Source organism: Pholcus phalangioides, unplaced genomic scaffold (genome assembly GCF_987345545.1).
Source record: "Pholcus phalangioides strain wild (caught in Gottingen) unplaced genomic scaffold, Ppha-v1.0 ptg000012l_1, whole genome shotgun sequence".
NCBI lineage: Eukaryota > Metazoa > Arthropoda > Arachnida > Araneae > Pholcidae > Pholcus > Pholcus phalangioides.
Genome location: NW_028301605.1, coordinates 8,293,710 through 8,315,918, shown reverse-complemented (window position 1 = coordinate 8,315,918; position 22,209 = coordinate 8,293,710). Strand labels below are relative to the sequence as shown.

Below are 22,209 nucleotides of genomic sequence, written 5' to 3'. Positions count from 1 at the left end.
ATTGTGTAGTAAATGTAATCCTGGAAGAAGAGGGGTTAAAAAAATATTAGTTCGTCAATGTGAGGGGATATGGAACATCCTTCCCAAGCAAATACGGACAGATAGCCATCTAGCATAGAACAAACTCTTCCCAGCTGGACACTGGTTGGTCTGTTGGAGTCAGAAAATCGAATAAAGAATGATTGCTATATGCGTGGTTTTTTTTATGTGCATTGCCACTGCCGAAAAGCAGTATACTATGAAAGCCAGGGAAATCGAATTCCCATTAAAGTAATAATAAAAATAAAAGGAGGAGGAATGGTGTCACCTGTCTTTAAGGGATATTTGTCAACCCCCCCCCCCCCATACCCAGCCACGTACCTAGGCTAGCCAATATGGTCCATAAGGCAGAGTCATAAATACAATTCAAACAAATAAAAATAATAATTTGGACCCGTGATTGGATGGCAGGATAGTTCAACGCCTACTGTAAGAATTTGAGTAGTTAAAGATTAAATTTAGTACTTGAGGCCATAAAACAGTTGGCTGCACAAAAATGCGAAAATCACACACCTGAAACTTCTCTGAAAGTTACCCCCCCCCTCCTCGCCTCATATGATATATCTCAATGAAAATATAAAAAAAAAAATAATTTCTTTGATTAGGTGTGAAATTTTGTAATATAAAAACCCATAAACGGGGAAAAGTACCCACGAAATTCAATTTTTTAAAACTATATTACTGCATAACTTACCTAAGAAACTCTTAAGTGGCATAATATTACTGTTTCTTTAATCCCAAGAATTCTTATGCTATTCCTGTCAGGATTTAAAAGGAAAAAGAGAAAACATAATTTGAAGCACATTTAATATTTAAAAATTAATATCTTATTTTCGTCTATTTCGGTCGTCGTTCGGTCTTATTTTTGTTTGTTTTGCTGATTGGTTTCTATAATGCTGATACAATATATTGAGACCTCCTCTAAGATTAACACCAGCAGCTCTTTAATGGTTTTCTAAAAGGAAGAACTGATATTATACATATGCTGTTCGATACTATCCTATTACCGATACCGTTTCCTATTAACAGCCTTGTATCATTCCAAATAATTTCAATGCACTTTCCTACTCTGCAGGAATAATGTTGTGGACATTAGAAGAAAAAAAATCCTAAAGGGCATATGGCCACATTTTAAATACCTAATTCAAATCCATTTGTTTGAGACTCACTGTGTCTGCTGATTTCTCAGAAAATGCAATGAATTCTGACCTAAGTGTATATATACATTAAAATTTCTGTAGCTGGCTCAATGTATCTCTTCGTATCTGTCAATTTAAAGTTTATGGCTTTTGAGGTCAAAAATTCCGCAAAAATTACTCGGATTTTATACATAGGAATAATTTCCATAGATTTCAAACATTTAGAGTTCAAGTCGAAGTGAAAATGTCAAATACTGTAATTGAAGTTGTGCGTCGCATAGTGGTCAGTTTTTCAAAAATCTCGACCAAAAACCCCCCAAATAAAAGTTTTGTCATTCAACTCTGATTTTTTCACAGGTGAAGAGTGAATACACTCTACCTTCTTGACACGTTTTTTTTCTTTGCTCATCACGCATCTTAGTTTTTGCCCAGAAGGAGCTTCAAGTATATCGCACATCAATCTAAACTTCTTAAAAAATCACTCTCATTCAGAAATTTTGTAGCTCTTCAGGTAATTTTAGGCAGTTAATTTTTTTCTTCAAGTGCGTTATATTTTAATTTATAATACATAATATTAATTAATTATTATGATTAACAATTTATAAATACATTTTTAATTTTGTTTTGGTATTTTTATTAAACAATAAATTATTGTTTCAACCAAATCAAGAATAAGTATTTTAGAAGCTACTGTTAATTGCTCCTGACAACATGCATGAAAGAAGATTTAAGTTGAACAATATCGTGTGGATACAGTCCCTTTGTTAGTTATGATAGAGAAGAAAGGGACGGGAAGGAAAAGAGATAAAAGGGCAACTAGATGGGAGATACCTTTTGCACAAATGCCCGAAGTCCCTATGATCGCAAGTGACACAGTGCGCATTTGTTTATACATCGTGGGAATCCAGGGAGTTGTGTCAGAGGAGATTTATTATGTAGGTCTGTTGGACTGTCCTGTAAAATACAGGACAAAACAATAATACTCATATTATTCGGCAATTGGGCGGGGGAGGCGATCCTTCCCCTTGGGACCTACGTTTGGTCCCACTGCATTATAAGAATAATGCAGAGATATGACAACGCATTTCAGTATAATTAACTCTGACATTAATGATGAATCTCTACTACAGGGGTCTTCAACGCATGACTTGCGGTACACATTTGTCTCTCGGAGCTTTTTGCCCGCCGGTCATTTAACGATTAATTCCAGAATTAATGAAAGAAATTATTTCGGAATCGATTATAGAAATAATTCTAGAATAAATGAAAGAAATAATTTTAGAATTGATGAAACAAATGATTTCAGAATTGATAAAACAAATAATTTTAGAATTGATGAAACAAATAATTTCAGAATGTGTGAAAAAAAATAACTTGTACATCAATGAGAGAAATAATTTCGTAATTTCTGATAGAAATTATTTCACGATCAATAAAAGAATAATTGGGTAATTCTTGAAAAAAATAATTTCAAGAAATATTGAGAAGGAAAATAATTTTAGAATTACTGAAATAAATAATTACATAATCATTTAAAGTAATTTCAACACACTTGAAATTAGTCTCAAAATAAATTAGTTGAAACAGTAGACTTTTCAGAAAGACTTTTCAGAATAATTAATAAGAATTAATTAATAAAATAAATAATTTTAGAATAAATGAAAAGTCTTCAATTATTTTTGTCCCTGTTTGACTCGGGACCCAATTGGCACCTTCTGTTCAGATAACATTAAATTATATGAGTAGGTGGTCCGCAGGCTTCGTAGGAAGTTTCGATTTGACTCGCTATGTCTAAAAGGTTGAAGTCCCCTGCTCTACTTCGATAACTAGCGGCAATCAACTTAAACTAGAAGAAAGAAAGTGTTTCCCTTCCATAATCTATCAACTAAACTAAAAATTAGGTCCAATAATTTTCACACGTCAAAATGAAATTATTTAGTGATTATTTAATTAAGGAATTGCAGTTTTCAAATTTTTTTTTGTTACAAAACAACTGTTTCTTGTTTTTGATACGCACAAAATTAAACAGGAATTTTTTCCCATGTTTCTAAAATAAACGGATCAAAAATGGTGATGGGTTGAAAGTTTTTCGAAAGAGTCGACAAATGTTACGATAAGTGGATAAACGAGAATAGTGTATTGTCGGATAATCAACATGGGTTCAGGAAGGGGAAGTCATGTGTAACTAACCTCCTTTGCTTCTATGATCACGTGATGAAGGCTTTGGGTAAGGGCAAAAATGTAGATGTTGTTTACCTTGATTTCCAGAAGGTGTTCGATCATGTCCAACATTGTAAACTCTTGAAGCGTTTACACGAGATTGGAATTTGGAACAACTTGCTGAAATGGATAGAATCGTGGTTAAGAGATAGGTCGCAATGAGTTGTGGTGAACGGGGAATTCTCTGGTTGGACAGGCGTCAGAAGTGAAGTTCCCCAAGGAAGTGTCCTTGGCCCCATATTTTTTTCACTTTTAATCGTTAAATACGATCAGGGTATCGATGGGATTACTAGCAAATTCACAGATGATGTGAAGCTAATGGGGGTAATCGGGAATCAAAGTGATAAAGAGTCTCTCCATACCAATCTAAACAGGATTGCAGCGTGGGCAAATGAATGGAGTGTGACGTTTAGCGTTGATAAGTGCATGGTCGCTCATTTTGGTTCGAACAACCCACAGTTCTCTTACGAGTTGAATGGTGTCACTATCCCGGATGCAACTAGGGTCACCGATTTGTGAATTCTCATTGACGAGCGGCTTAGGTTTTCTGAACATTGTTCAGCGGTGGTGAAAAAAGCAAATAGAATGCTCAGTCTCATTTTCAAAAAGGTCTCTTCGCGTTCTCCTAAAGTCATTCTTCTGCTTTTTCGAGGCTTAGTTCGTCCTGGACTGGAGTATGCTGTAAGGTTTTGGAGACCATACCTACAGAGGAACATAGACTTGGTTGAAGGGGTGCAGAGAAGAGCTAGGCATGTTTTTATTGGCACACTGGGCTTGAGTTATGAAGAGAGAATTCATTTTTTGAATATGTTTACATTGGATGAACGCAGGTGTTGAGGAGATATGATCGAAGTGTTCAAAATTTTCAATGGGATGGATAGGATGGACTATGAACTTTTAGTACACCGCCAATCGACTGCTTTTACAAGGGGACACCAGTATCGATTGGTGAGGGACAATGCAAGGCTATGGTGTCGCAGGGAATTTTTCTCTAATAGGGTTGCTAATAAATGGAATAGCTTACCCCCAGAGGTAGTAAATTATAACACAATTGACACGTTTAAAAAGAAATACGATAAACATGTAGGGGTAAATCGAGAAGCTATCCATACTTAGAATAAGACAACCATAAGTATTCTTTATGGGCATTGTATAATATTTTATCATGTGTATATATTGTTTACAATTTTTGTTAATTGCATTTTTAATTGGGTTGCTGTATTTTTGAAATATATGGCATCCATATTTTTATGGGCATCTTTTTCTCAGCCACCTCATTGGGCATTTTGCCTGTTGTGGCGTTGTATTTGTATTACAAATTACCGAAAATTAGCTGAGAGGAAGGTTTCTTGGCTTCACTGATTTCTGTTTTCAAAATGAAATTCATTGTTTCATTTTGTGGTTTCAGACAATTTAAAAATTAGTTTATATTGAGTGAATAATTTTGTTTTTAGATTACCCATGGCTTCCTCAGCAGAAAAAAAATGTCGACAATACTCAGTCAAGTATCTTGGCTACAGATTCATTCCATCACCACAAGAGAAAACATTGCCTATGTGTTTGTTATGCATGAACATACTTTCCAATGAAAGCATGTGTCAGTGTAAGTTGCTAAAGCATTTGGAATCGTCTCATAAAGACAAGAAGGATAAACCAGTACAGTATTTTCAAGCATTGAGGGATAAATTTGAAACCAGGTCGACAGTAAGAACAATGTTTTCTCTGAAATCAATTGTAAATGAAAAAGGTTTGATAGCCTCTTACGAGGTATCAAAACTGATAGCCAAGGAAAACAAACCTCACACTGTTGGGGAATCACTGATTTTGCCAGCAGTGTCGGTGGTAATCAAAACTGTCACGAACCAAAATGCTCATGAAGTTATTGAATCCATCCCTTTGAGCAATTCAACAGTGTCGAAATGAATTGATGAAATGGCAGAAGATGTAGAAAACCAATTCATCTCGCAGTTGAAAACCATGAAATTCGCTCTGCAAATTGATGAATCTACATTACCAGATAACACTGCAATACTGATGGCCTATGTTAGATATTTGCATCACAACAAATTGAAAGAAGAAATGCTATTTGCATGCAAACTTAAAACAGATACCAAAGGAGAAAAATTTTTTGAAGAGGTTAAAGCATATTTCAAAGAAAAAGATATCCCTCTTCAGAACATTTTAGCCTGTGCTACAGATGGGGCCGCTGCTATGATGGGAAGATACAGAGGATTCATTGCATATTTGAAAAGTGTTGTACCAGAAGTGTTTTGCATGCTCTGCATAGTTCACAGACAACACTTGGTTTCAAAAAAACTGGCAGGTTGTTTGCACGAGTCACTTCAGATTGTAATAAAAGCAATCAACTGTATTTAATCAAGCTCTCTTCAAGACCGCCTGTTTTGACAGCTATGCGAAGACAATGGTGAGGACTTCACACGTTTGTTGATGCACACTGAAATACGTTGGCTGTCCAAGGGTAACTGCCTTTCCCGTTTTGTAACCGTCTGGCAATCAATTGTTACATTCTTCGAAGACATTGATCGCAAATAAGTGTGGCATATTCTACCTAAGTGATGTCTTCGAAAAGCTCAATTCCTTGAATAAAATGTTACAGGGTAGCCACTGTGACATTTTTTCGAGCAAAGAAATCATCACTGGTTTTCTAAAAAAAGTGAAGCTGTATGCTGCCAATGTTGGACGGCGAGAGTTCGCCCAGTTTCCTTTCGTGGCAGTAATCAGCAATGAACTGAAAGACGATGATGTAATTGTACGATGTGTACGTGGGCCATCTAAAGCAGCTCCATAGTGACATGGAAATTCGTTTCCATGATCTGCTCGAAATGAAAATTCCTTCCTGGGTGGTTAATCCATTTATTGTGGATGTCGAAGATGCTGATATTTCACTACAAGAAGCGCTGATTGACTTACAAAGCAGCATGGCAGAAAAATTATCTTTCGAAAAGGATAAACACAATTTTTGGAGTGCTGCGTCTAAAAACTTCCCACAGCTTTGGGATAAAGTGAAGTTATTTTTCATGGCATTTCCGACTTCTTACCTAGTAGAAATCAGGTTTTAGTCGTGTGAACAATTTGCTCAGCAAAGCAAGAAATCGCCTCAACATAACGGACAGAGGTGATTTACTTTTATCCCTCACATCGATAGAACCAGGTATAAAGAAACTTGTTTCTGGTCATCAAGCACTAAAAATCACTTATTGCATTTTTTACTGTATTGCAATATCCTTTGAAGCCCCTGTACCGTACACCTTTATCTGCCTATACGGTGTTTCTCATCAAGCCGCATATATTTTCCCATGTCTCATTTTTTTATCCCCATTTTTATACTTCACATTTTACTGTACCATGTCATTATTGCATCAATACTTTGTGTATCATAATTTCCGCAACATGACATTTTAGCATCAATTTTGTGCTGCTTTTTTTTCTCGCCTTTTCCTACCCACTGCAAATATGTGATCATTCTCTGCAACGTGACATTTTGGATCAACTTTCTGTATAGCTGTTTCTCGAAGCTCCCAGCTTGGTGCCACCCTACTTTCCTGCATAGCTGTTTCTCGAAGCTCCCAGCTTGGTGCCACCCTACTTTCCTGCATGTTACATTTCATGTCGCACATTGCAAAATGCACAATTTTTTTCAACTGCTGTTTTTGTGTGGCACTACTTTTTTTTGCACCACACTCTCTGCATTAAGAAGACAACATGTATAAATTTTTCGTATATCTGTCTCTCGACCACCAAGCATTGTTACCCACCGTCTATATATAACTATATTTTCTTTTTATGTCTCACACAATACATATGTATGCTTATTTTGGTTTTTTTGCATCACATTCTTTGCATCAAGTTTTCGTAAAGCTTTACTTGTTGGACCTAAGCATTGTGCAGCACTAATATATTTTTTTCATACCGCACATATGTATATATATTTTATATTTTTTTGCATCATATTCTCCGCATCAAGATACTCTCTATGAATATTTCGTGCAGCTGTTCTCGTGGACACCAAGCATTGTGCCGCATTGTACAGCTTAATATATTTTTAATACTGCACGTATGTATAGAACAAATAATAAAAGTGAAGAACAAATAATATGTAATATGTAAAGAACAAATAATATGTAATATGTAAAGAACAAATAATATGTAATATGTAAAGAACAAATAATATGTAATATGTGAAGAACAAATAATATGTAATATGTAAAGAACAAATAATATATAATATGTAAAGAACAAATAATATGTAATATGTAAAGAACAAATAATATGTAATATGTAAAGAACAAATAATATGTAATATGTAAAGAACAAATAATATGTAAAGAACAAATAATATGTAAAGAACAAATAATATGTAAAGAACAAATAATATGTAATATGTAAAGAACAAATAATATGTAAAGAACAAATAATATGTAATATGTAAAGAACAAATAATATGTAATATGTAAAGAACAAATAATATGTAATATGTAAAGAACAAATAATATGTAATATGTAAAGAACAAATAATATGTAATATGTAAAGAACAAATAATATGTAATATGTAAAGAACAAATAATATGTAATATAATATGTAAAGAACAAATAATATATATTTTATATTTTTTTGCATCACATTGTCCGCATCAAGATACTCTATGAATATTTCGTGCAGCTGTTCTCGTGGACACCAAGCATTGTGCCGCACTAATATATTTTTTTAATACCGCACATATGTATGAATATTTTTTATTTTTTTGCATCACATTCTCCGCATCAAGATACTCTCTATGAATATTTCGTGCAGCTGTTCTCGTGGACACCAAACATTGTGCTGCACTGTATAGCTTAATATATTTTTCTATACCGCACATATGTATGCATATATATATACTTTTTTTTGCATCACATTCTCCACATCAAGATACTCTATCAATGTTTCATGCAGCTGTTCTCGTGGACACCAAGCATTATGCCGCACTAATATATTTTTTTAATACCGCACATATGTATATATATTTTATATTTTTTTGCATCACATTCTCCGTATCAAGATACTCTCTATCAATGCTTCGTACAGCTGTTCTTGTGGACACCAAGCACTGTGTCGCACTGTTTAGCTATATTTTCTGTCTCATGTCACGCTGAGGGAGTGTTTGACTGCTGGGGGGGGGGGAGAGACTCATTTGGCCTTGTCACCGACTGGAATTTTTCCCGACACAACCACGTCCTTTGGGAAACTATGCTAAAATCACTTCGGTGACAGAGCCTGCTAGTGTTTGATTTAGTTGTTTAACTTCCTTCCCCTGTATTGTATCACGTATACTGTACTTTTTATTACATACCATTATTTTAATAAATTAAAAAAATAAAAATAAATTCAAACATATATGTTTACAAGCACAATATTTGAACAACTATTTTCTAACGGGGGGGGGGGGAAATTATTGTCACAAGGGGGGCCACAGTAATGAAAAAATGTTGAAAGGGGGCCGTGGGCAAAATAAGGTTAAGAACCACTGGTCCAATGCACAGTTTTCCAACCTTTTTTGCCCCATCTCCCCCCAACGCAATCTGACCCATAGGATCCTATGTTATATCTGTAACTTCTACCGCCCCCCAGGGGGCGTTAACACCCACGTTGGGAATCACTGGTCTAGTGTATCAATTACAATGCAAAAAAAATACAATGTTTTTCACAGGGTTAGGGTTTTAAACAGGGCAAGCGGGATAAACTGTCTAAAACCTCCAAGTTTCAAAATGTTATGTGGAAACCTTTGGATTTTTTTTTTTCATGATACTAACATATTAAAAAAAATACTAGCAGAAAATAAAACTAACTAAATCAAAAATGTTTCAAAAATGTGTCATTTGATTTTTTTTCTAAGTTAATTGTTTCACGAAATTGATAGTTTTAAGCTGGAAATCTGATAGTAAATTAATATCACTCATATAAATGTTTAAATAAACACTTTTAAGAGTATCTTGTTTGTATTTTTGATGCAGGATTTTTTTTTTTTTTTTGCAATTTCAGGAATGCAAATGTTAGTTTGTTTAATGAATAACTCAGCTAATGAATGAACAGAAACCTAAAGGAAATCATAATTCAGCTAACAAATATGATTCGGATTTTGGAGCCTTCAAAAATCTGTTATTTTTTGTAGAAATTGCTCAAAGATCAAATTTAACACATTAGAGTAGGAAGTTTATAATTTTGTTACTTCTCATTGCAAACGTTATATCATATTCAACACAGAAAATTAGTTGTGGACAAGACGACACCAAGAGATGGACATAAAATTACAATGCATATAGGCCTGAAGGACATTTGCTCCTCACTTGGGGTCACGTTCTTGGAGCTTCCCGCATTTACCGATAGGTGGCTTCGTTCGGATGGGATCCATCTAAATAAGAGAGGGGTCTGGGAGGTTTACGATAGTCTTAGGTCAGGTTTTTTACTCCCAGACCACGTAGTCGGGAATGCGGGTTAGTTAATGATAATCACAACAGTACTGACGGGGAATTACCCACCTCTGACTTGGATGGCTTCTCGATTGACAACAAACCACCGGGCAAATTAAAATGTGTGTTAATAAATGCCAGGAGCTTGGGTAACAAGAAAGATTTTTTAGAAACTATGATAGTTGTGGAGGACTTGGATCTTATAGCCATTACAGAATCTTGGGCAAACGATGGGGATGAATCTTTCTTACACATCTCCGGATACGATACTTTTTTGAGAAATAGATCTGATAGGAAAGGGGGTGGAGTGTTGATATACGTGAAATCATGTTTGAAGGCTAGAGAGTGTAACGTGCAGAGAAGTGATATTGAAACCATATGGGTTGAACTTGAGAACAAAAGACGTCATAAGCTTATTGTTGGGGTTTGTTACAATCCACCGAATAGGGATCAAAATTATATCGCCAAAATGCATGATGAAATTTCCTACATGTGTAAGCGAAAGAGGGTTCTCATACTAGGGGATTTCAATTACCCGGGTATTGATTGGGAGAACCTTTCATCTGGAAATCAGTATGAAAGAGACTTTCTTAAGTTGGTGCTCGAAAATTTTTTGTATCAGCATGTATCAGAAGCCACTAGGGGTACTGCTATTTTGGATTTAGTTCTTACTAGTTCTGAGGATCTAGTTGAACATGTTTCGGTGGGGGAAGAGTTTTCTTCCAGTGATCATCGTGTCGTCAGATTTCTCTGTAACTTTTCCTCGGGTAAGGTTGATAACAAAAGACTGGTTCCTTGTTTTCGGAGAACTAACTTTGATGTTTTGCGAAGAAGGTTAGCGGAAGTTTTCAAAGACCGGTTAGAATCAGTAGGGGTGGTAAGTCAATGGGAAGAATTTAGTACGAAGCTGTCCTCTGTTTTGCACGACGTCATACCCTTTGTTCGAAAAAAGCGTGTTTGTACATCACACCCTCTATGGTTCACGGATAGCGTGCGGAACCTTTATCTTGAAAAGAAAAGAGCATTCAGAGAGTATAAAAGTGGACGAGGTGACCTATCATTGTTTACTGATAAAAGAAGACTGTTGAAGAAAGCGATAAGGGATAGTAAAAAGCAAGTTGAATCTAGGTTGGCAGATAACATTGGCTCTGACCCAAAATCATTTTTTCGATACGTCAATAATGGATGTAAGGGGACAGTTGGCCCCCTCTCGATAGGAGGCTCAAAAGTAGAGAGCAATGTAGGCATGTGTAGTGCTTTCAATGACTTTTTCGCGTCGGTTTTTAATGGAGATAATGATATTCGATATACGGGTGTTGCATGGGGTAATAAAACGCTCAACGATATTCAAGTGGAAGACGTGGAGGTCCTAAATCTTCTAAGAAATGTATGTGCAAGCAAAGCACCAGGACCAGATGATATCTATCCCAGGGTTCTCAGGGAAGGTGCTAATGAATTGTTGGGGCCAGTCGCACAGATATACAGGAGTAGTGTTGCTGAGGGTATCGTCCCGAGAGATTGGAAACTGGCTAACGTTGTTCCGATATTTAAGAAGGGTAGTAGAGAAGTGGTGTCTAATTATCGTCCAGTGAGTTTGACGAGCTCCCTCTCGAAAATTTTGGAAATTATCATCAAAAGGCAGTTTGTGAAGTGGATAGACGAGAATAGTGTATTGTCGGATAATCAGCATGGGTTCAGGAAGGGGAAGTCATGTGTAACTAACCTCCTTTGCTTCTATGATTACGTGACTAAGGCTTTGGGTAAGAGCAAAAATGTCGACGTGGTTTACCTTGATTTCCAGAAGGCATTCGATCGGGTCCAACATGGCAAACTCTTGAAGCGTTTACACGAGATTGGAATAGGGGGCAACTTGCTGAATTGGATAGAATCGTGGTTAAGAGATAGGTCGCAACGAGTTATGGTGAACGGGGAATTCTCTGGTTGGACAGACGTCACAAGTGGAGTTCCTCAGGGAAGTGTCCTTGGCCCCATACTTTTTTCACTTTTTATCGATAAACTCGATCAGGGTATCGATGGAATTACTAGCAAATTCGCAGATGATGTGAAGCTAATGGGGGTAATCGGGAATGAAAGCGATAGGGAGTTGCTCCAGACGAACTTAAACAAGATTGCAGCATGGGCAAATGAATGGAGCATGACGTTTAGTGTAGATAAGTGCATGGTCGCTCATTTTGGTTCGAACAACCCACGGTTCTCTTACGAGTTGAATGGTGTCACTATCCCGGATGCAACTAGAGTCACCGATTTGGGAATTCTCATTGACAAGCGACTTAAGTTTTCTGAACATTGTTCAGCGGTTGTCAAAAAATCGAATAGAATGCTTGGTCTCATTTTCAAAAAGGTCTCTTTGCGTTCTCCTAAAGTCATTCTTCCGCTTTTTCGAGGCTTAGTTCGTCCTGGACTGGAGTATGCTGTAAGGTTTTGGAGACCATACCTACAGAGGGACATAGACTTGGTTGAAGGGGTGCAGAGAAGAGCTACGCGTGTCCTTATTGGCACACAGGGCTTGAGTTATGAAGAAAGACTTCATTTTTTGAATATGTTTACATTGGATGAACGCAGGTGTCGAGGAGATATGATCGAAGTGTTCAAAATTTTCAATGGGATGGATAGGATGGACCATGAACTTTTAGTACACCGCCAATCGACTGCTTTTACAAGGGGACACCAGTATCGATTGGTGAGGGACAATGCAAGGTTATGGTGTCGTAGGGAATTTTTCTCCAATAGGGTTGTTAATAAATGGAATAGCTTACCCCCGGAGGTAGTAAATTGTAACACAATTGACACGTTTAAAAAGAAATACGATAAACATGTTGGGGTAAATCGAGAAGCTATCCATTCTTAGAATAAGACAACCATAAGTATTCTTTATGGGCATTGTATAATATTTTATCATGTGTATATATTGTTTGTAATTTGTGTTAATTGCATTTTTAATTGGGTTGCTGTATTTTTTAAACATATGACAACCATATTTTTATGGGCATCTTTTTATCAGCCACCTCGTTGGGCATTTTGCCTGTTGTGGTGTTGTATTTGTATTTGTATTTGTATTAAAACATGTCCCGTTAACTTCAAACCTAAATCTGGCCCTGGTTGTAGTATAGTAAAAGTCTGTTATAACAAGTATGGCTTATAACAACAATCTTGATATAACAAGTGATTTGCAGGTGATTGTCAAAGAGCTAATGTTACAAAAACATCTGCTCATAACGAGATGTCTTTATAATGACAATTTTCCCGTGATTGTGAGCAGTCATTATAATGGACTTTTACCATATTTGTTTTATTCAATGGACCTGTATTTAATTATTGCATTGTTAAAAAAAACATGTTCCTGAGGAAATTTGAATGGTTTTAGGACATATTGGGGCTGCTGATTTTGAAACTGGTGTTGGTTTTGCTGAATTGGCTCTAGTTTTTTGAGATAATGTATACTCCCAACATTTCAATAGTCTTCAGCCACTCATTTTTCCATCAAATTTTCACTTCGAATTTTTTGTTCCTTGTCCTATTTTATTCAATATAATTATTAAATTTATAATTTATATCATGATCAGACATCAGTAGTCTTCATTGGTATTAAGTTTATTATTACACTTCGAATGTGTGATTTATATGCTGCTTTTGTGTATTGCTATTGAAATTTAATTTTCTCTTCATCTCAGAAACTAGAGCCAATCTGGGAAAACCCATGCCTGATTCAGAATCAGCGCCACAAAATCACCCTATTATCACTGAAAAATCTTTCAGAACAAAAGTTGAGCAGTTTGACAAATGTTCTTGTTCCCACATTGCAGTCTGTAAGTCAAGGAATCAGATATCCCTGAACCCAAGGCTATAAATTAAGACTTTCGTCAGGAGGGACAAACTTGATTTTGTCACCTCCCCCCCTCCGCTCACTCTTAAAGTCAATAGTTCTGCCCTCTCTCTCCCCCCCCCCAAAATTGCCGCTTGGAGCAATTGCTTCCTATGCCTTTCCTAGTTTTACTCGAGAATCGGGACACATTTTTTTGAAAAACCATAAAAAATGAATTTAATAAGATGAATTTAAAAAAATACTGTGGTACTCACAAGACAGTTCTCTTTTAATTCCAAAACATATAATAATATACAGGGCTCCCACTAGTCCTACTTTTCCTACTTTTTGGTAAAATGTCCTACTTTCTCAGTTTTGTCCTACTTTTTATCAAATCCTATCGACAAAATTTGTGTAATTAATTTTAATTGAGCAGGAAATCATTGATATATTGCCAAATATTACAAATGTTGGAGAATGCAATTAATGATTCTGCCAAAGCAGAAATTGTATCATTTTTAAGGTTATTTGAGGGGAGTGTATGTAGACCATTTGGTTGATTAATTTTTCATTTGCTTAGTTTGAGGGTTCAAGTATAGTAGTCATTAAAAACTTCTGCCTGGATGGAAAAATAATTTTGTATTTATTACTTCGTGGTCTTGGACAGTAACTAACAGTCATCATTTAAAATGATGGTGCAAATAGGTGAAACAACAGTTTTCATTTCAAAGCAGTTGGATACATAGGCCTATTCTAGGTTTGGTGATTCTGATGCTACCCAATAGCATTCAGTTGACTTTTGTATTTTTAAGGCTTGAAGTGGCATAAACAGTTTTTACAATGCTCAGCAAAGAGTTAGAAATGGAAGTGCTTCATTTGTCAAAAATGATTACACTGGCATTGAAGAGTAAAATATGAACAAATCCCTTCAAAAAATGGACAACGCAGTAAAACTATCTGGTTCACCTTGCCTTATTTACATCAGATCTTGTAATCTACACATTTTGCACTGTGCTTTTGAAAGTGGTCTCTAAGGAATTTTATTAAAAAATCAATGTCATTCTTAAAAAACGTACGTCTTCAAAATTTGCTGTGCATTGTCAAAGAGAGTTGACAAGCTCTGCTTTTTGGAAGACTCCAAAAAGAATGTAATATATATGAGGAGAGACAGCAAAGAATTATCTGTGGTTGCTAGTGCACTGTTTTGGTCAAAAATTTGTTTTGTAACCAAGTCATTTGTCATTTTGCTTTGGCTTGAGTAAATCTTATAGGAAACTGAAATAGTGCTATGAAAAAGAGTTAATTCAAAATTTAAAGAAAAATTTTTGGGGATTTTTTCTCATTGTGCTATGATTATGTTGTCTAAGGGGGTTACCCTTCCCCATCCTACTTTTTAATCCTGCGCTTTCCTACTTTTTCTCATTTTTTGAGTGGGAGCCCTGAATATAGAAGAAAAAAATACTTGAAAATGTAGCGTAAATAAGTGTTGTGCAAACAGAAAAATAGGTTAAGAATTTATCAGTATTAGATTATTTCTTATTTGTATTTATTTTCATTGGTTTTGAGTTTCAAATAAGCCATAAAAATTGTAATCTACATTATTTCATTGTCATTGTTTCATGTGTAAAGTAAAATTTCTGAAGTAGTATGAAATATAATTGATATTTGAAAAGTTTTCTTGACACAGTTATCTCTTGTGAGAAAATATTTTACTTTAATGCAAAGTTTGATTGTGATGTGGTTTCTTATCAACTTATTGCAGTATCTGCTTTTATAAAAGATCCAAGAGATAGCGCATATTGGTACTGTGCTGATGATCCTAGCGTTACTCTGATTCCAGAAGGAAAAGTGGTGGTATGTAAATTTTATGTATTGAAATTGAGTAAAAAGGATCATAATAACATTGAATATGTATTTTTCAAAAATGTTCTGAGATATTCTTAGAGAAATAGATTGTCATGTACTATACATTCTGGATAATCTGCGAAATTTTTTTATACCCGAAATGTGATTTATCTTGCCCAAAACTACAATTTAACATACTCCATTACAATATACTTAGCCTACGAACAAATTTTGACGAATTAATTATTACTTTAACACCTTTGTTGAAATATATAGATGTCTTGGTTTTAAGTGAAATGTTGGTTTATGAAAATGAAATTGCATTGTACAATATCCCCGATTTTTCAAAATTTTTCCAGTGTCATAATGAAAATAGATCTGGAGGGGTTATTGTTTTTGCAAAAAAAATCACTCAATTTCAATCAAATAACACTTGTAACAATGCAAACTGCTGAAATATGTTGTAATTTATAGTGATCTCTTTAAATTGTTGGTTTTTGTTGCACATATAGAACTCATGCATTCTCTTCTGACTGTTTTATATCTGACAATAGTCCGATTTCACTAACACTTAAATATTGGAATGTTGTCCTGATTGGTGATTTGAATATAGATTTATTGAATGATAACGTTGTCATTGAATATCTTGATTTTCTCTATGGTATTGGTTTCCAATGTTTCATCAATAACATAACCAGATCATATTCTAATGGCAGTGGATCATGTATTGACCACGTTTTCATCAGAATGAGCAGAAACATGGAATGTGTTAATTCATTTATCTTCCAATCTAGTTTAACTGATCATTACGCAATTGGTTGTAAATTAAGTTTTATTAACAATACTTACAATTCCAACAAATTGAGAAAGAAATTTATCTCTGTTTATTAAAGGAATTATGAATTTGCATATATAGAAAGTGATCCTAATGTCATTTGACTCTTTCCTAAAAACTCTTGAAATTATCATTATGAATCATACTAAGTGCTTTGATAAACCGGAAAACAGAAGAAAAATAGTTGGGTTACAAAAGAGGTTTTGGATCTTGTAAAACTAAAACAAAGTCTCTATTTGAAATGTAAAAAATTTCCATTTGATGTCTTGGTGAACATTGCCTATAAATCGGTTACTTCTCGTCTTAAAATGAAAGTTACTGAAGCAAAAAATAAATTTTTTCTACATGAATTTAATAAATGCCATACATCACAACAACAATGGAAATTTGTAAATAAAATATTAGGTACCAATGGGTCAAAATAATCATTACCTATGGGAAGGGATCCAATTTTAACTTTGTAATGAAATGGGTACTAATATTATTTAATGTCAAATGGAAATAACTCTTCATATCAAAATTATGTTCCTACCTATTCAATTAACAATAACCCTCAATCTATGATTTTTTCTGAAATAAGTTATATTGAAGTCTCGAATATTATATTTGATATATCTCGAGGTAAAAATTGTTTTAACATCATTAATTCAAAGATACTAAGAGTGCTTCCAAATAATGTGGTTTCTTATGACTCAACTTTTTAATGATTGCATTAGATACTCTATTTTTCCAGATTTTTAAAAATTATAAATGCTACTCCAGCTTACAAATCAGGAGATGTGAATGTTTTTAACAATTATAGAGCAATATCTGTTCTTCCAATATTTTCGAAAGTGTTTGAGATCATCATAAAAAACCGAGTGTTTGACTTCCTCAACAAAACAAAATTCTTTTCTGATAATCAGCATGGGGTTCTACCTAAAAAAATACTGAAACAGCATTATTAACTTTTAGTCAATTTGTCTTTTTATACGTTTTTATACGTTGATAAATCCTGCAAAGTAATAGCAATATTCTTGGATATAAGAAAAGCTTTTGATTCAATAAATCACGATATTCTACTTTCGAAAATGTACTCAATAGGCATCAGGGGTGACACTCAAGATTTGATGAAATCATACTTGAAAAATAGAATTCAAAGAGTCAAATGTTCAAGTTTCTATAGTTCTCTTTTACCAATTAAAAGGGGAGTCCCTCAGGACTCGGTTTTAGGTCCCTTATTGTTTCAAATATTCATAAATGACTTTTGTGACATTGATATTTTTAGTAAAATTATCTGCTTCGCTGATGATACGGTGGTCATGTATGCAAATAATGATCTACTAGAGGTATTGAAACGAAAAATAAATGACAATATTTTAAAATTTTGGAATTGGTTTCTTATTAATTATCTGGAAATTAATATTGAAAAGAGCAAATACATGAAATTTTTTTTCCCTAAGAGATAATCCTCCTGACCCTATTCAATTGATATACCATACTAACCAATGTAATCTCACTTCATGTTCATGTAACTGTCTTGAAGCTGTCAAAAGTATTAAATATCTCTCTTTATTTTGATAATTTAAAATGGAAATCACATGTAAACTTTCTGCATAATAAATTGAGGTATATGATTTTCAAGTTTCCTCATCTTAAAAATCATGTTAACAAAGTGTTCATCAGAAATTTGTATTTTTCATGGTTTCAGTCACACAATATATTGCGGTCTTTGTATATATGGTGGAGATTACAATAGTAATATTCGTCCTATAATTAATCTACAAAAAAGTAATTTGACTAATATATAATGAGTATATATAACACCCAGTCTGATATTCTTTTTCGTAATGCTAACGTTTTAACTGTTCGCCAACTATACTTGCTTAAAGTTGAAATTACTCTGAACAAAAAACAATACCATTTGCCCATGCACACTACGGTAAATCCATGTTGACCAAATTGTATTTTTTCTGTACCACATGCACACAAAAATGTTTTGCAAAAACACTTCATTTTCATAGTGCCAAGGTTTTTCAATTCAATACCATATGCAGACCTGCCAACTCTCCGGATTTAGGCGGGAGACTCCGGATTTTTCATCCTTCCTCCCGCTCTCCGGATTTTTAAAAATTTCTCCAGATTTTCACAGAAAATTAGATTTTTGCGAGCTTTCACGTTGTCGTGACGTCAATGAAAGTTGTCGTCATTAGGGAAAACACACATAGAGGACAGCCGTGGTCATTTCCATCGAGTAGCCATATAAAAAAGTCTTGGTGACCGCATTTAAGCAACTGGCAAAGACTTTAAGTAGCGTTTATCAGGGGCATGACCTTGGTTGCCGAAATTCCTGTATAATCGTTATTGTATTCCATTAACAGCCATGCGGTAAACACAAGTTTTTTCGTCAGCAGCTTTGTATTTTGAAGTTTTTTAATTGTTTCCTCCGATTAAATATGTCTTCAGAAAGAAAATATAAAACTTTAAGCTATATACAGCTAAATATAAAGCTTTTGAGAGTTCATATACTCAAGATTATCAATCACTGATAGCATCCACGAAAAGAAACTTAAGTTTTATGAACAGGATACCTAAATGTGATTTCTCTATTCTGCATGGAAAGACTGACATGGAATTATATTCTGCTGGGGGGGGGGGGGGGGGGGGAGAGAATGGAACTTTTTCATAATTTATTTAAAAAAAATGTTTTCAAAAAAAAAAATTTGAGATTTTTTTTTTGAACAAATCTATGAGTGCCGGGGGGTACCCCCCTTCGGGAAGAATCTCCGGATTTCTGAATTCCAAAAGTTGGCACGTCTGCATATGAAATGCAAACAATTACTAATCTGCCTCATTTCAAAAGAAAGCTTAAAGAATATCTTCACTCAATAAATGATATTGAAATTTATTTTCACATAGTTCAGTAACTGCAAAACTTTTATTGATCTAACTTTTAATGTCTAATTGTGGAAATAGCACTCCAAAAGCCAGCCACAATATATACATGTATATATATATTTCTTCCCCCTTTTTGTACTTCAACGTAATGATTTACTATTTAATTTCTGGATACTTGTACAAATTAACTTGTTTTTGTATTTATCATTGTGTGCGAAGTGTTAACCGGGTGACGCACTAACGAGGTTCGACTGTATATGTTTTTTTTTCTCCCATGAAAAGTTTATATCAGTTTTTGATTTTTCTTCATGATTGTAACCCCAGTATTGGCAGCCATTTGCCTTTTGGGTAGTGTAATTTTTTGAGAATGTAACTGTTATTTAATGAAATGAAAAATTCACATGCATTTTTTATCAATTACTATTTTAGAATACGGAAAAAAAATGTTAGTATGTAAAAAGTTTCATTGTGAAGAAAATGCTGCAAGATACTCAGTATACTTTTCACGATATTATGTTTGAAATCGATTTTTCATTTTATGTTTACTCTGTGTTATGTTTAATTCTGTGTCGTGTTTTTTTTTTACCCGAAAGTGTTTCACCTATGGGGGTAGGGTATGCGGTACCTACTAGGAATTAACATTTCTAGGGTTTTCCTCTATCTCTGGAAAGCCGGAATTGGAGTGCTCAATCCTGGGAATTTTTTGGAATTTGGTTATTGTAAATATATGAAAAATTCAAGTATATTTAGATGTATTTAGTTAGATAGTGTTAATATTAAAAAATTACTAATATTTAAATTTTATTAACTAATGAAATTAATAATTGTGTTTAATTAGCTTTTGTTAGTGAATAACATTGAATAATGAAATTGATCTATAGAAATATTTTTTTTTTCTCTTCTCACTGAAGATTCAACTTAAAAACAAGTCTGTGTTTGGGAGTAGGTTGGATGTATCTTGCGGATTAACAATAATGTTTTAAGCCTAAAATACTATTTAGCAATTGGTGCGGTTGATAAATTATCATGTTTGGACTATTACACCATTATATTCTCATTAATTAGAATAATTATTGCGGCATAAACTATTCTACAATGTGGTTGGGAATGAAATTTGATTAAAATTTCTTCACAAAAATTTACTAAAACTACAGAAAAATCTAGTTCTCCCTTTCAGAGTAATTTCAGTATTTGAAGAGCATTCTATCAAACAATTAGCTACTCTTTATTTAAAAAAAAACAATATTTCATTGTGAATTAGCTTTGAAACAAAGATATCTCGTTGCAAAAGGCTTCACTGGAAATTTTTTCAACATTAACAAATTTCTGAGCTTGTCAATGCTAAAAATAAGAGGCAAGAGATTGATGAGATGCTGCCTAAAAGGTTGAATATACAGGTGTAATTGGTTAAATTTTTTTTATTTATCTATTTAACTTTTGATTAATTTTATCAAAAGCTTATTTATTGCAGCTTCTAGTGATGAAAATTTCTTAGGCATGTGTATTTCAGTACAGAAATATGATCTGGGGTTCTACCTTATTCTTCTTCAGGGATCTCAGGAAATTTGTTCAGATTCATGGGAAATTTCTCGGTTGAATTTTAGGTTCCTGAGAGAAAAATCTTAGCGCTTACAAGTGTTGGGCTGGAAGGGCTCTAAACAAGAGCCTGGGATGACTCTTATCTCTTTCTTTTTTGCTTCTCTGTACACTATTCTAGAGAGCGACTCTGCTGCAGTATGTGAGATTCAGCTTAAGCCTCATATAAAACTTTTTGAGACTTAGTCACATAGGCGTACGCAGAATTTTCTCAAGTAGGGGTTTCAATTTTTTTTCTTCTTGGGGGTTACATTTTTTTTTGTCAAATAGCACTATAATCTTGGCTTGAGGCATTGTTTAAGCTAAATAAAAAAAATTCCTTTAGCAAAAAAGCAAAAATAGGGGGAAAAGCTTTAGCAAAATGCTACAATGCTAATGATTTATCATTGGATGTCTTCTTGCTTCATACCTCCTGTACGCATTTTTGTGAAAGTGGCTACTACTTCTTTCGCATTCTAAAATTCTCTTCCGCATTTTGCAAAAAATGCAACCGTAGCTTAAACCCTGGCTTGAGGTCAATGGCTCATATGGTGTTGCTTAACAGTGATGATTATTGAAATTACCAACTATTTCATTATTACTATTATTATTATTATTTTTTTTTTTTTTTTTTTTTTTGCAGTCTGATGCGGCTTACTTCCTGTTGTATGAACGAGACAATTAGAAGCTGCACAAAAGGGCAAACAAAGATGGGTGTTGGAACTGTGCAAATCACGTCTCACTGACTTAGCAATATCACAGAATGTATATAAATAAATTTTCATTTTCTTTATTATTTGAACGATGTAACAAGTTTGTTTTGTACAGTTGAATCCTGTTATAATGAACTGTAAGAGATCTGAGAAATCACTTCGTAATAACAAAGTTTGTCATAAAGGAATTCCACATTTTTACATTGTTATGTAAACTTATCTGGGTGGGGATTACAAAATTTTTTGTTAAAATGAGATTTCCATTATAATGACATTCATTAAAACAGGAATTGGCTGTATTATGTAACTTTTATCATTAGTGGTTTTCGATGACCATTTTCCATGTTTTGGAAAAAAAAAAATGTGATGAGTTATGGAAGGAACATTCAGCCTGTTGCAACTGCATTTTTCTTATGGAGTCTGGTTACCACTCCAACAAAAAACAACCAACAACCATTTCTTATGGAGTTGTGTCAACTCTTTTCCTAAAGAATATAATGGGGCGGGGGACCAAAATTGTTGTACTCTGAACACACACATAAGCCCTCTCTATTACTCGTCGGCCGCAGAACCCCAGAAATGTCCCTGCAAAAGACTGTTTTCCAAAACTAAACAACTAAAAAAAAAAACGACTGGATAGAGCTCACTCCAGGCCAGTCTTCTAAAAACCTTTT

The 22,209-nt window shown here is 34.2% G+C and overlaps 1 long non-coding RNA gene across 3 annotated transcripts in view; it reads left to right on the top strand.

Moving 5' to 3' along the window:
• The window catches only part of LOC149079417 (uncharacterized), a 70,097-nt gene extending 48,473 nt beyond the window's left edge, over nucleotides 1–21,624 (top strand). For all 3 annotated transcript variants that reach the window (XR_016193670.1, XR_016193669.1, XR_016193668.1), the window contains 2 exons: nucleotides 15,453–15,544; nucleotides 21,466–21,624. This is a non-coding gene — a long non-coding RNA (uncharacterized LOC149079417). The remainder of the gene's footprint in view (nucleotides 1–15,452; nucleotides 15,545–21,465) is intronic.
• The last annotated feature ends 585 nt before the right edge of the window (nucleotides 21,625–22,209 follow it).